Source organism: Ailuropoda melanoleuca, chromosome 14 (assembly GCF_002007445.2).
Source record: "Ailuropoda melanoleuca isolate Jingjing chromosome 14, ASM200744v2, whole genome shotgun sequence".
In the NCBI taxonomy this organism is placed as follows: Eukaryota; Metazoa; Chordata; class Mammalia; order Carnivora; family Ursidae; genus Ailuropoda; species Ailuropoda melanoleuca.
Genome location: NC_048231.1, coordinates 54,694,230 through 54,707,464, shown reverse-complemented (window position 1 = coordinate 54,707,464; position 13,235 = coordinate 54,694,230). Strand labels below are relative to the sequence as shown.

General features: G+C 42.7%; 1 protein-coding gene and 1 long non-coding RNA gene across 5 annotated transcripts in view; one reads left to right on the top strand and one right to left on the bottom strand.

Annotated features, from left to right (window-relative positions):
- DLGAP1 (DLG associated protein 1) overlaps window positions 1-13,235 on the bottom strand; it is an 859,965-nt gene that overhangs the window by 327,815 nt on the left and 518,915 nt on the right. The gene's annotated exons all lie outside the window — the stretch shown is intronic.
- The window catches only part of LOC117795968, a 122,972-nt gene continuing 119,775 nt past the window's right edge, over window positions 10,039-13,235 (top strand). Inside the window, exon 1 of the long non-coding RNA XR_004620170.1 lies at window positions 10,039-10,432. This is a non-coding gene — a long non-coding RNA (uncharacterized LOC117795968). The remainder of the gene's footprint in view (window positions 10,433-13,235) is intronic.

The following is a 13,235-nucleotide window of genomic DNA, read 5'->3' as shown; positions in this document are numbered from 1 at the left end:
CCCTCTCTCGCTGGCTGTCTCTATCTCTGTCAAATAAATAAATAAAATCTTTAAAAAAAAAGAAATAAAATGAGTATCTTTATCCCGGGAATAACGCATCTTCAGCGTAGGCAGCGTGCTCCTCAGTAAGTGGTTGAGCGGCACCGAACAGAGCTTGCCAGGGAAGCCTGCTCTGTGCTCTCATCCACAGCACACAGCCTGTGTCTGTTGGGCAACCATTCACCCCTCCTCAGCCTTCTCAGCAATTAGAGGTTCTTGGGCTGCAGAGGCGATAATTTGTAGAAACAGAGAAGACTGCAGGTCAACTTCTCTGCACATCTCTGAAGACAGGAAACTTTTTGGTTAAAACCTGCCTGCTAACTGATGTCACGAGGGAAGGACGTGTTCTCTTTCTGCTGCGGGCTCTACGGCTCTCGGTAGGCTCTGGCACTATCTCATGGTATTTTTGAATCCAGTGAAACACAGGCCTATTATGTGTCAGGAACTCAATAGACACTCTTTGGAACCCTTGCAAGTGAGGCATGGTCTCTCCTCTTTGCACAGATGAGGAAACTAAGGTCCACAGAAGTTAAATAACTTGCCCAAGGAGCACAACAAGTAAGCAGGTAAGCTAGGACTTAAGGGGTCTGTAAGACTTAAAGACCATGTTCTTTCCACCTCATCAGTAGCTCCAAGAAACTTCAGGATGCTGGGGGCAGCCCAGCAGGGACCAACCTGCAATCCACAGCTTTTGGACTTTGCCTTGAAGAAAAGTTTAGCTGTTAAAAGAAAAAAATGGAAAAAACCCAAAAGATAATACCGCCATACTTGGTCACATCACCTCTTTTTTTTTTTTAAGATTTTATTTATTTATTTGAGAGAGAGAGAGAGAGGGAAAGCAAGAGAGAGAGCATGAGCAGGGAGGAGAGGGAGAAGCAGGCTTCCTGTGAGCAGGGAGCCCAATGAGGGGCTTGATTCCAGGACCCTGGGATCCTGACCTGAGCCAAAAGCAGATGCTTAACCAACTGAGCCACCCAGGCACCCCAGATCGCCTCTTTTTGACAGAAGACCACCCAGCTTAAGCATTTAATAAGCTGCCTAGCAGAGTGCTCCTTGGAAATGCACATCCTCAGGAATGGATAGGTGACTCTGAGATCTTGTTTGTGACTCTGACTTTGTACAAGTAAAAAATGTTGGCATGTAAATGCTCCTAAGCCTAAGGCCACAGATACTCATAGGCTTTTCTCCCCACCACCTAGACCTTTACATAAAATGTGAGTAATGTTTATAGCCTCAAAATAGAAGTGAGCCAATGTAGACAATTACCTTTCGGTTATCTATAAAGGAGCTAACATTTGTGTATTCCTTTTTTCCCCGACAAATATTTTACTGAATAGCTACCAAATGATTGGTACAGTCTAGGGACCAGAGATCCAGTAAAGAACACAACTCAGAAACTCCGTGCCTTCATGGAAAATACATTCTTGTGTGGGGAGACAGACAGCAAACCAATATATAATGTATAAAATGATGATAATTGTATCATAGCATCAGCCAGGGGATGATATATAGAATGTCTTCCATAAGTTGTCTTGTAAAGTCTTTCTGACCTGGACTCATTGAAAATTACACAAAAATACTGGCTTATTTATTAAAGAGGTAGTTTATTTAGTTTATTTAGTTTCAATTAAATTTTTTTTTTTTGTTAGAGAGCATGTGAGCAGGGGTGGAGGGGAGAAGCAGAGGTCGAGAATCTTAAGCAGACTCCCCACTGAGTGTGGAGCCTGATGCAGGGCTCGATCTCATTACCGGAGCTGGGATCATTACCAGAGCTGAAATCAAGAGTCGGACACTTAATCGACTGAGCCATGAGACAAAGTTTGCCTTTGTTACTCAACATATTGATGAGATGCCAGCAAGGCTGCAGCATACGGCTGCCTAGATTGTGCACAGCACACCTGTAGGGGGCAAGCAGACATGTGGGGCAGCAGCTCTGTTGCTTTGCTGGCACTGAGGTGCCGGCAAGGAATGTACTTCCATTTAAAACATTTAATATCAGCAGAACTACAAAGAAGACACTGGAGAAAAACCACACATTCCAACATCACATTGAAATAGGATTATTCATCTATTATTATATTACTCTTACCTAATAAAACAATAATTGAAATTACATATTTCAGGGACATAGACATGTACTTCTTATATGCCTTATCTACACTTTTAGGTAGGATATTTAAAGGGGAAAATGCTAGAAACCTAGAAGAATTTAAGAAACTCTCCATTCAAAATGCCTTTTTTTCCCCCTCTGCACCTTTCCGAGCTTAACCTGGAAAGTTCCCATTTCCTCACGGCCCCTTCTCCCCACCATCTGCTAATGCTGGCACGGGCTGTGGGGTAATTCACACCAGTCAGGGAGTCATCCTATGCTATGGTGGTAAGCAAGGACCTGAAGCCAATGAAAGAAGTAAGTGTGGGGAGAGAAGCCACAATGAAGACTTCATTGGTGTGGCATCCAATGAACAACCCACTAGTACTTCCTACGGTGACCACTGTCCATGGAGGATTTGCCTCTGACCATGCTAAGGGTAGTGTTTCCTCTTCCCAAATCTGCATCAAGAACAAAGTCCACGTGGTGAGTGTAAGTTCACCGTGTGAGTTGGATGACAAATGGCTTCAAATGTTGGCTGTAGGGAAATGGTTCACTTGAGATTTGAAGAAAAGTTTTGGATTCTTACTTAGGAGATGAGGTTCAAAACTGGGATGCGTTTGCCCTCTTTCTTATTCTCTGTACACGAGATGCACAGGCTCGATCACGTTTCCCGTTGCCTCGAGCTTCAGCCTACCTTCGATCTAGCACTTAGCATCTTTAACTAGAAAGAGGCATCTTCTCTGACTATCCCACTTTTTGCTTGTGTGGTCTTCAAAATGTGTGGTTCTTTCTCTTTCTTTTTCCCCCTCTCTCTCCTTTTGAGGTGCTCTTTAAGGAAAAATGAGCTCTATAAAGTGCAAGGGTTCTCCTGCAAAAGCCTTTGGCATGTGACTGACAGCTACATCTACCGTTTTAAACATGGTCAGCATTTTGTGTCCTTTGGATGAGGAAATCCCTTTAGAATTGTTTAACTTAAGCGTTCTATCAAGATTTCTTTTTCATTTTTAGACTCTGAGAATTACTCTGGGTCACTGAGTGTATGCAGAAAAAACCTGAAAAAATAAATTGGGGAGAAAAACCTTCCTAAGCACAAACATAACCTCTGCACAAAGAGCTGGAACCCAGTGGCAACTAATCATCCTGTAAAACTGGCTCCATGGGTGGTGGAGGGCCGAGATGGGGGAATCTCCTTCCGCACTCCCACGGGATGAGAGAAGTGGAAAGGGAGACAGAGAGGGAATCCGTGATGGGCGCCACAGTCAGTCTCGCCTGTGGGTTGCTGCAAGTGTGAGGTAATTTACAACATGTGTGCCAATACGGGACGTAGTTATTCTTCATCCGAGGCTGCAGATCCTGGCTCAGAATCCCTCACTGTCTCTCCCCACTCTACCATTGATCTCCGGACCTGGGCATTCATGGCCCTTTGGAAAGAACAGCATTTGTAGCACTTTTTAAGCATTTAACTCACCGAAGAGTAGTTAATCTGCACGTTATTCTGTCTTCCTTCCAAATGCGAACTCCTTAAGGGACTTGATTGCTCAGCAACTAGCCTGATGCCGGGCACAGAGTAAGTGCTCCATAAATGTCAAATGCATTAAAACAAAAGGAAGCAAAAAAAAAAAAAAAAAAAAAAAAAAAAAGCTCCATCAGCTTGCTGGTTCTCTTGCATGTCCCATAAATGTTCTGAGTGGATACTCCAAGACTGGTAGCAGAGGAGCATTGTGCTTTGGGAGGTGGAAAGACACGATTGTGTTCGATTAGACCGAGTTGGTTAAGGGAAGAAAGGAATCTGACTTCAGGAAGCTATTTTCTTCAGTGTGGGAGTTTGATGTAACCAAATTCTGCCTTGAAGATCCCTTGTTCGGGTTGCAGGTACTGATAACAGCAAAATGGGCAAAGGAGGAAGAGATTTAGGAGTGATAGGACAGATTTTCTGTCCAAGTCCCACCGCCTCTTCTGTCACTCCATCCACCTCACCCTCAGCATTCCTCCAGAATGATCTTTCTGACTCCTAATCTGATCACACACCTTCCCGGCATGAAACTCTCCAGTTCCTTAAAAATAAAACCTGGCTCCTTGCACAGCCTGTGCACAGGTCCCTCCTAGCCTTGCTGCGACTCCCCTCCTGCCTCACCTCTGCCTCCTCCCGCCTCAAACCCCCGGGCTACAGCCACCAGGCCTCTTGCGGCTTCCTTCCACTTGCCTCCCCATTCTTTATGACCTCCTCCTCTGGGGGAATGCCCTTCAGGGCCATGTGATTCCTCTTCCTCCATCAAAATGCAGTTGCTTCCCCAACCCCATCATGTCCCCATCACCTTTCGCGTGTCACTTCCAACAAAGCTCTGCCACTGTTTTCCATACCCATTTTCCTTCTCTCTAGTGATCCCTTCTGCTGTGAGGCATGTCATTGTTACTCTCATGTGAGGCATGTCATGGTTACACTTAAGGCCGATACACTTTCTGGTTTGCGTCCAGTCTGCTTTACAACCTCCTTAAGCTGTAAAAGCCGAAATGCATGAAGGAACTTTGGAGCTGGTTGCTTAGGGACAGTGGCTACCATGTTCCCAGCTCTCAGGGACACAATCCTAGGCTGTTCTAGGAGGTCGATTCATCTCTGGGAGGGGCTCTGACCCAGATGTCTCTGACACCTGACCCTCAGCCTCCTAGATCCTCAGAGGTGGCAATATTTTACTGCCTACATGGGAGTGTTTCCCAATGTACTCAACCACTTCTGCTTAGCCTAAGAAATCTCTCCCTTTTGTTTTCTCAGAAAATGAAGGTAGGTTCTTATGCTTGTTCTCAGCAACTAGGGGGAAGCAGCCCACACATACGGAGTCGGAATGAAATTCAACCCTAGAATGCCGGGTTGGAAAATTAAATTTCCAAGTAATAATGAGCTGGGAGAAGTCAAGAGAAAGCTCTCAAGTGGCCAGCAGTATCCTAAGGTGTCCAGAGAACACTAGAATGTTCTTCTGGCACTGTGCACTAGTCATCTGTGTGACTCCCATCTTCCCTATCAGCCAGGCTGTCAGAGAGCGGAGGGTGGATGGAGTTCACGTCTGTATTCCTAGAGCCCCGCACGGTAGCTGGCCTGGAGCGAAGTCCCCGCGCTCTGGTGGCATTGAATCACACAGCAAGGAAGTTACTTCCATTTCAATTCTCTTCCAATCCATTTAGTTTAGTCAAAGCAGAAAGCTCCCTGTTTCTTGATGATATGATTTTAACACCTCTTTTTGCTTTTCTTCCCTTGTAACCAGGATTCAACAGGCATGGCATCTGCCTAAGTGAGGAACTTGTTTTGTTTTCCTTGTCTTTGTTTCCATGGTTAACTTCTATTGGAAGCATGGCTAATCGAACCATATCAAGTTTATTTTTTTATTAAGTGTATTTTAATAAATAATGAGTCTATTTGTAGGAGAGTATTAAATAAAAAATTGTATCAGTAGAGCTGCGTGTGGCAACATCATGATGATGGTATATAAATGGTGGATGTTTGGGAAACCATGACATACGGCGGGTGCTCAATCAATGTTAATTTAATGGATAAATGAAGGTCTCTTGCATCTTCTCTCTTCTTTTGGCTTCTCTAACTTCCACACTGATCTGGCTTTGCCTCCAGTTTGTATTACCACAATCATCTCCTATTCCGGAGCTATATTCCTGCCTCTACCTTCCGCCTAGCTCCCCCAGGCACTAGCACGACCTGCTCATAAATGTGCCATGGTTCCTTCTCTCGTACCAAGACAGCACTGACTTTAGACAGTCGTCAGAAGCTGGTTCAAATTTCCCAGAAACTGGCTTAAATCTGCCCTTCCAAATGCATCAGCCCAAGTTCTTCTGCATAGACCATGTGGATGTTTATGAATCCTAAGCGATACCTGGTTTCTTTTTGGCTCTAGGACTTCCCTTAAGTGGAGAGACCTCAGAATCCTACTCAACTCTTACAAGTCTTATTCAAATCCTCCTCCCTCTGTGAAGGGGGCTTTGTTCATTCTGTCTGGGGGTGATCTGTCTCTCCTTAGAGCTACGGTAGCACTTCGACTGTGGGAAAATATTCATCATGTGTATATTACATTGAAGGCAATCCTTCAGTTTTTTTTCTAACTGTCTTGTTTTCTCTTCCAGATTGCAGGCTCCAGGAAGGCAAGAACCAATTCTTATACATCTTTCTATCCTCATTCTATTTTTATTGGGTTAATACCTACTGACTGAATTAACACAAGAATGGAGATATTTGGGGATATTCCGAAGGAAGGAAATGTAGGAAAACAGTGCGCTGCTTACAAACGCTATTTCAGCTGAAGAAACGGACCACAAACTCACAGAAGGGTAAGCTCATTGGGAATGTGAATGTGGTAATTCACCCGATTTGTGAAAAGTCTATCTCTTTTAAAAAATGATATGTAATAATTAAAAAAATTACTTTTCATATTAATATTATTTACAATCTAGTCCAAATCTTTCCACTGTAGACACAAGAAAATTGAGATAACTCTGCAAATATAATGCATAGACATATACAAATTTATATGGGACTAGCACTATGTTCGCACTGCAAACATGCACGGGTAAAAACAGTCCTTTGGTTCTTCGCAGCATATGGTTCAAACCTCAGAGGAACTGCACCCTTTAAAATTCTCTAAATTTTAGATAGAATAAACAAGAGCCGTATTTGTAGTACGTAGTCTACTCCACTGGGTCTAATATATGTTGGCTCTTTACAGAAGCAATGGAGAAAGCTGTCTGTGGGCTATTTAGGCTGACCATTCCTTCCAGGGTGAAGTGATGGTATCATGGAACACATTTCAGAGAAGATCCTTCTGCAACAGCTGCCTCTAACCTTTAATTTGTTTTGTTTCATGCCAGATGCCTCATTAGAAAAATGGCAATAATGAAATGTCGTGATGTTAGTAAAGACAGAAACGTTAATAGCATTAATATGTCCAGCACTATTCAGCAAAACACACACACACACACAAACAAAAACAAAAGAGACAAACCTGTGGCAGACAGCTGGCCTCAGTGGGCATTTANACCTCAGAGGAACTGCACCCTTTAAAATTCTCTAAATTTTAGATAGAATAAACAAGAGCCGTATTTGTAGTACGTAGTCTACTCCACTGGGTCTAATATATGTTGGCTCTTTACAGAAGCAATGGAGAAAGCTGTCTGTGGGCTATTTAGGCTGACCATTCCTTCCAGGGTGAAGTGATAGTATCATGGAACACATTTCAGAGAAGATCCTTCTGCAACAGCTGCCTCTAACCTTTAATTTGTTTTGTTTCATGCCAGATGCCTCATTAGAAAAATGGCAATAATGAAATGTCGTGATGTTAGTAAAGACAGAAACGTTAATAGCATTAATATGTCCAGCACTATTCAGCAAAACACACACACACACACAAACAAAAACAAAAGAGACAAACCTGTGGCAGACAGCTGGCCTCAGTGGGCATTTATTTGCATCATCTCTCAGGGAGGTAGGTCACTTTTATGAGTATAATTTATATAATTCTTAGCTGATGATGCACTAAAGTGTTATTCACTCCATAAGAAGTCTCAAGATCGTTCAGTCTTTCAAGATACACTTTTTTTTTTAGGGCTNTAGGGCTTTTATTTTTTTAAAATTTTTTAAATTGTTTTTATTTTTTTTATAATAATATTTTTTTATTATGTCACCATACAGTACATCCCTGGTTTTTTATATAAAGTTCCATGATTCATTAGCTGCATATAACACCCAGTGCACCATGCAATACGTGCCCTCCTTACTACCCATCACCAGCCTATCCCATTCCCCCACCCCCCTCCCCTCTAAAGCCCTCAGTTTGTTTCTTGTTCTGGCTCACTTATATGTTGTACGCAACATATAAATTGAATGAAAAAAAGCATTTGGTACAGATAAATGCATTTTCTGGACTGTTGAAGGTGCATGGATTTGCAAGGTTTCTTGATAGAAAGGCCCAACTCTCTTATTCATTATTATTCTTCAATATTATTATTTTTACTTTCTGTTCTATTTTCTATATATAGTCCCTTCACTGATAGTAGAAAAATAAAATAGTGGACTTGAAATGTATGTGCATAAAGGGAGGGACCAAAGCATGAATAAAGATAATTTGGAAGTCACCTCCATCTTATGCCAATGGTGCACACAAATTTCTTTATAATGACAAAGTTTAATGGTGGTCATTACTTGCTGCCAAGGAAAACACCAAAAGAAGGTTCTGGTGACTTTCCCCTTCCTGACCTTGTTCAAGGTTTTGTCTTTTAAAAATGATCTCCATTATCTCTCTGGCCATTTCCAATACCTTGTTTCTTAAGTCTCAGTGAGTCAATGATGCAGGCCCCAGCAAGACGTGAATTTGGAGCTAGAAAGGACCATAGAAATAGTTGGGTTTGAATTTCCCCGAAGTGTGTTCTGTGGATCTCTAGTCCTGGGAGAGATTTTTATGGGGGAGAGAGAGAGAGAGAGAGGGAGAGGGAGGAAATAGGGAGAGAGAGAGACCCAGCGAGAGAGAAGAGAGGGAGAGTGAGAGAGAGAGAAAGAGAGAGAGATTTGGTGCGATATATTTTGTGGAAGCTATTATATCCTCTCTTTAGAGAGTCACGACACCCTTTCTCACCTGTTAAAGACTGTGAAGTTTTGCAGTAAAGAAACCTTGTTTTACATTTGTACCCCAGCGTTCTGTAAAACTGTCACTGAACTTTTGGAAGACTATCGCTTGCCCTTTCTGAGGAGGATACTCTGCGGAACATACCCGAGGAATTGCAGATTGACGCTTAAGTCCCACCCTCATTTTACAGATGAGGAAGTTAAGCGTGATTGACTCTCCATTCACCTAAACCGTATCTACCCACAGGAACCGTAAGTATGGTTAAAAGGCTTTGAAGCTGAAGAGAACTTAGCTTGCCTTTATACAAGGTAAAAGTGAACTCCAGGAAGTGTAACAGATGTACCCAAAGTCCCCAATTAACAGTGTCCTTGTCTAGAATCTAGAATTTCCTCACTTCTGCCTTTTCCTTCCCCCATCATAAATGTGCTCTTTCCACTACATGAGTGCATTTTTCTGAAATTATTTTACATTGCATTTTGCTTTATCTGATATTGGGCTCTTTTTTCCCTCAGTACAGTAGAGGCCTTTTTAACAAAACTCCACCTAACCCAAACCCCAGCTGCGAGGACGCCCGTTGCTCTCTCTGCAAACACAGCTAGGCGGCCCACGGCAGCCCAAAGAAGGCTCCCACTCTGAAGTCACTCTAGAGCTCTCCCAGACTTTTCCTTAAATCTATTTATTTTAGTCAAACTTGGAATTACAATGATGTAATTTCATTAAATATTACAGAACGTTGTTGCAGTATGCGGGCAGAAGAGTCATTTCTCTAAAATCTCTTTTAAAAGGCGTTGTTCCTCTTTGCATTTAGAAAGTTTTGTGAAGATTGAATAGACAGGGGCGGTAAAAAATTGTGGCCAAAGGAGTTGTGGGGGAGACAAGTTTAAGTAATGGAGAAGAGTCATGACAATTTCGAAGGATTCTGCATTCAGACTGTTTTGCATGTCCAAATCTAAAGAAAACAGAAGCTTGGATTTATAGATACACAGTCAGAATGTGGCTCATGAAAGAGAGACAGCTTGGAACTCCAACCAACAGGTTCACTTTCAAAAAATAAAAAAAAAGGCCTTGGCCCTTCATGAAAAGGTTAGTGGATGAATATACATGTACATGTCTTAAGTTAAAACTAAAAGTTTGAGGAAAGTTTTTTTTTTTTTTTTTTTGGATTTTATTTATTTATTTGANACCCACAGGAACCGTAAGTATGGTTAAAAGGCTTTGAAGCTGAAGAGAACTTAGCTTACCTTTATACAAGGTAAAAGACCCCACACTCCCTTGGCTGGGGGAGGGAGAAACAGGTGACCTTCCTGAGCAGTTGCAAAAGTGCTGAAGGAACCGGAAGCTTGAAGTTGGGGTGTGGAGGACACAGGTGCACCCACTTCCTCACCAAAGGCTGTGGTAGAGACCACAGGTGTCAGCAACAATGGCAGCCCAGGGGACGTGAGGCACGTGGGCCTACTTCTCAGCAGACACCAGTGATGAGGAGGGGTGAGCCGTGGCTAAAAGCTGCGAGGCTGGGAGGAGACAGCTCCGAACTGGGCGCTGGGGAAGCCTCTCAGCTGGAGGGACGACTACCTCGTCTGACCAGGTATCTGCCTGAAAGACAGACCCTCACACGGAGCGACTGTACCCTCATGGCTCCCGTAATCCAAGTTCTCGGTCTCAGCTGGAACTGGGGTCTCAAGAGGTAAGCTTAACTTGCTTGTGGAAAACCCTAGGTTTTATTTCTGTCCGTATGGTTTGTTAACGGTGTATTTTAAACCTGCAAAACCTGCATTGAAAGAGTGGTGTATGAAAGCAGCATGTAGTTCTTACTGGGTTTTTTTTAACACCTATCCAGTGCCAATGTTCTAGACACTGTACTGAACACTGAATCAGACATAAATCTCTGTTCACTTGGCTCACAGGCAAAAATGGGAAGAACACAATATACAAAGAGACGGGTGGGGGAAGGGATAGATGCATGATTATGAATGCACATGTTTAGGAAGTATAAATAATATATATTATTTAGAGGGCATTCTGGGAGGAAAATGGTGCCCTCCTAAGTCATTGATTAAACATCTCAAATTGTGGGTAACTAGAGTTTTGGTGCAACTCTGGCTGGCTGTGATTCAGGATCAGATGCCACACTCTTGAAAAAGATGTCTGGCCCCCACTCCTGAAAACCTGGGGTTTGGCTGGGTGGGCCGTATTTTCAGAATGTTCCCTTGGTGACTGTGCCGTGAGGCTCCGGTTGGTAGAAGCCCCTGCCATAGAAAGCTATGTGGGTTTCTTAGAGATTCTCTGCTTGTGTCTGATTATCTTCGGCGGCGTTCTTTAGAGGAAAGAAATCATTTAGGCTAGCTCACCACAATTCCTCCATGAGAAAGCATCCTTAAATCTCACGTGACCTCCAGTTCTGCATTAATTAGAACCTACTTTAATAAACTATAAGAAAAGTAATAAACTTGTTAAATGTGTTTGAAGCATTATGCTTATGGGGAGCCTACCCTTAAATCTTGAGTAACTGTTACTTGGCAAAGATTTGCGTTTTTCCGTTTTAAAGATGCTTAACCCACAGTAATGGGAAGCCTCCTGTTTTTCAGAGTTCAGGTGGCAAGGTATAGTTTGCCGAGGTGATCCTAGCGTGAGTTGCTGAAATCCCAAGCCTACCATCTGAAAAGGCGGTGGTGGTATTTGGGAGTGCGTTACAAATGAGCTTTTCTCTCCATTGGAAGCTCCAAGGTACAGTGATAATTCTGTGCTTAAGAGCCCCTGGGTGTTTACTGCATGCCAGCCTTTTGCTGTAGAAGGTGAAAGGTGGTCAAATAGTTCCTGTCTGAAACAGCTGAAACCAATTGCTGAAGACCTTTCCCAAATGAGATGTTTGCCTTAAGCAAGAATGACTTGTTGGGAGTCTTGGCTTACAGGTGTATAGCCCCTCCATTCTCTTACTCAAGACCCAAATGACTGGATGGAAATTGAGGTTTTAGTACTGAAGTTAATCCACACTGTGGTGTCAAGTTATTGTCATTGGCCACACCACCTTGATAAACCATGAACTCACTGCAACTTGTCGTAGTCTCAGACTGCGTTTTAAAGGGATGAACTCTCTAGTAGTGACACCATGAATCTTGGACACTAGTCTGTTTTTACTCACTATGGATCTCTTCTTGCTTTAGATTTTTTTCTTTAGTGATTATTTCTCTGATAGTGTTTGCATAAAAAAAATTGGGAATATAAAAACTTATAGACTTCTCTTTCCCTTGGTTCTCCTGGTAAACAGTGCTAATAGTAAACTTCTTGAACAGCAGGGACCATACATCTGCTCCATTTTTGTCATCTCTCTGGTGTATCGCACACAGAAGGTGTTCAGTTTTTGTCGACTGCCTGCCTTAAAAGACACCTTCTGTGTAATTTTTGCTTTCTCTTTACCAGAACACTAAAAATTCTGTATTAGAAGTATATACTCCACACAGGATTTTCTTTTACCTAGACAGCTGTGGTCTATTCAACTGGTTTGAGTTTTCTAGAAGAAATACATTTTTTCCTCCCTAATTTTTTTAAAAAGATTTTTATTAGAGCAGGGGAAGAAGCAGAGGGGGAGAGAGAATCTCCAGCAAACTCCTCGCTGAGCACAGAGCCCAACAGGTGGGGTGGGTCCCAGAAACCTGAGATCATGACCCCAGCTGAAACCAAGAGCCCCCAGGCACCCCTCTCTCTATTTTTCAGTCCACCTTGGTTCAAGGCTTATTCACATAAACTGTAGCTTTCCTGATTTAGCATTATTTTCTGACAGGTTCATTTGGAGGTTCTGGGAGCTCCCTTTTGGCGGCATAGGAATAGGAAGAAATCATTTGCTATTTTTTCCCCATGGTTAGAAACTTCTACAAGTTGGACTATAAAAATGAGTGCCTACTGTCAGCTGTCTAGTATTCCCAGCTAATAAGAAATACTTAAAACATCTTTCCAACAAGCATGGGCATTATACCCTTATGCAAACGCTTGAGTCACAAAAGCAGTAACTTGGGACGTTATCTTCTATCCACAGGACAGCTCTCCCCCATCACCCTCATCTGCAAAGAAGTGAAAATGTAATACATTTGCAGGCAACTTCTGTGTTGTTATCCACTGGCGAATGAGTGTAAACGGAGAGAAATGTAGTGATGAAAGATAAAGCATGCAGATTGGGGTGGAATTTTTTTTTTTTAATCAAATAGTTTTGGACCAAAATTTCATCCATTAAAATCTGCTTCTTCCAGGCCAAATTCAAATTGGACAGCCAGTTAGATAGAACAAAACAGAACATTGGCATGAGTGACTTCAGGTGGAATGAAGTTTTAGCATCTTCTCAGTGGACTCTGGAGCAATTAAAGCTCCAGAAAGGTCTGCTTGTAATGAGGGTGCGACTGGTGATTGGGCCTCCCTGCCATCGGCCGGCTCCTGCCTTTGCAGCATCTGGGGGATGGTGATGATTCAGGGGTATTTGTAGCAAGCTCCAGTGGGGG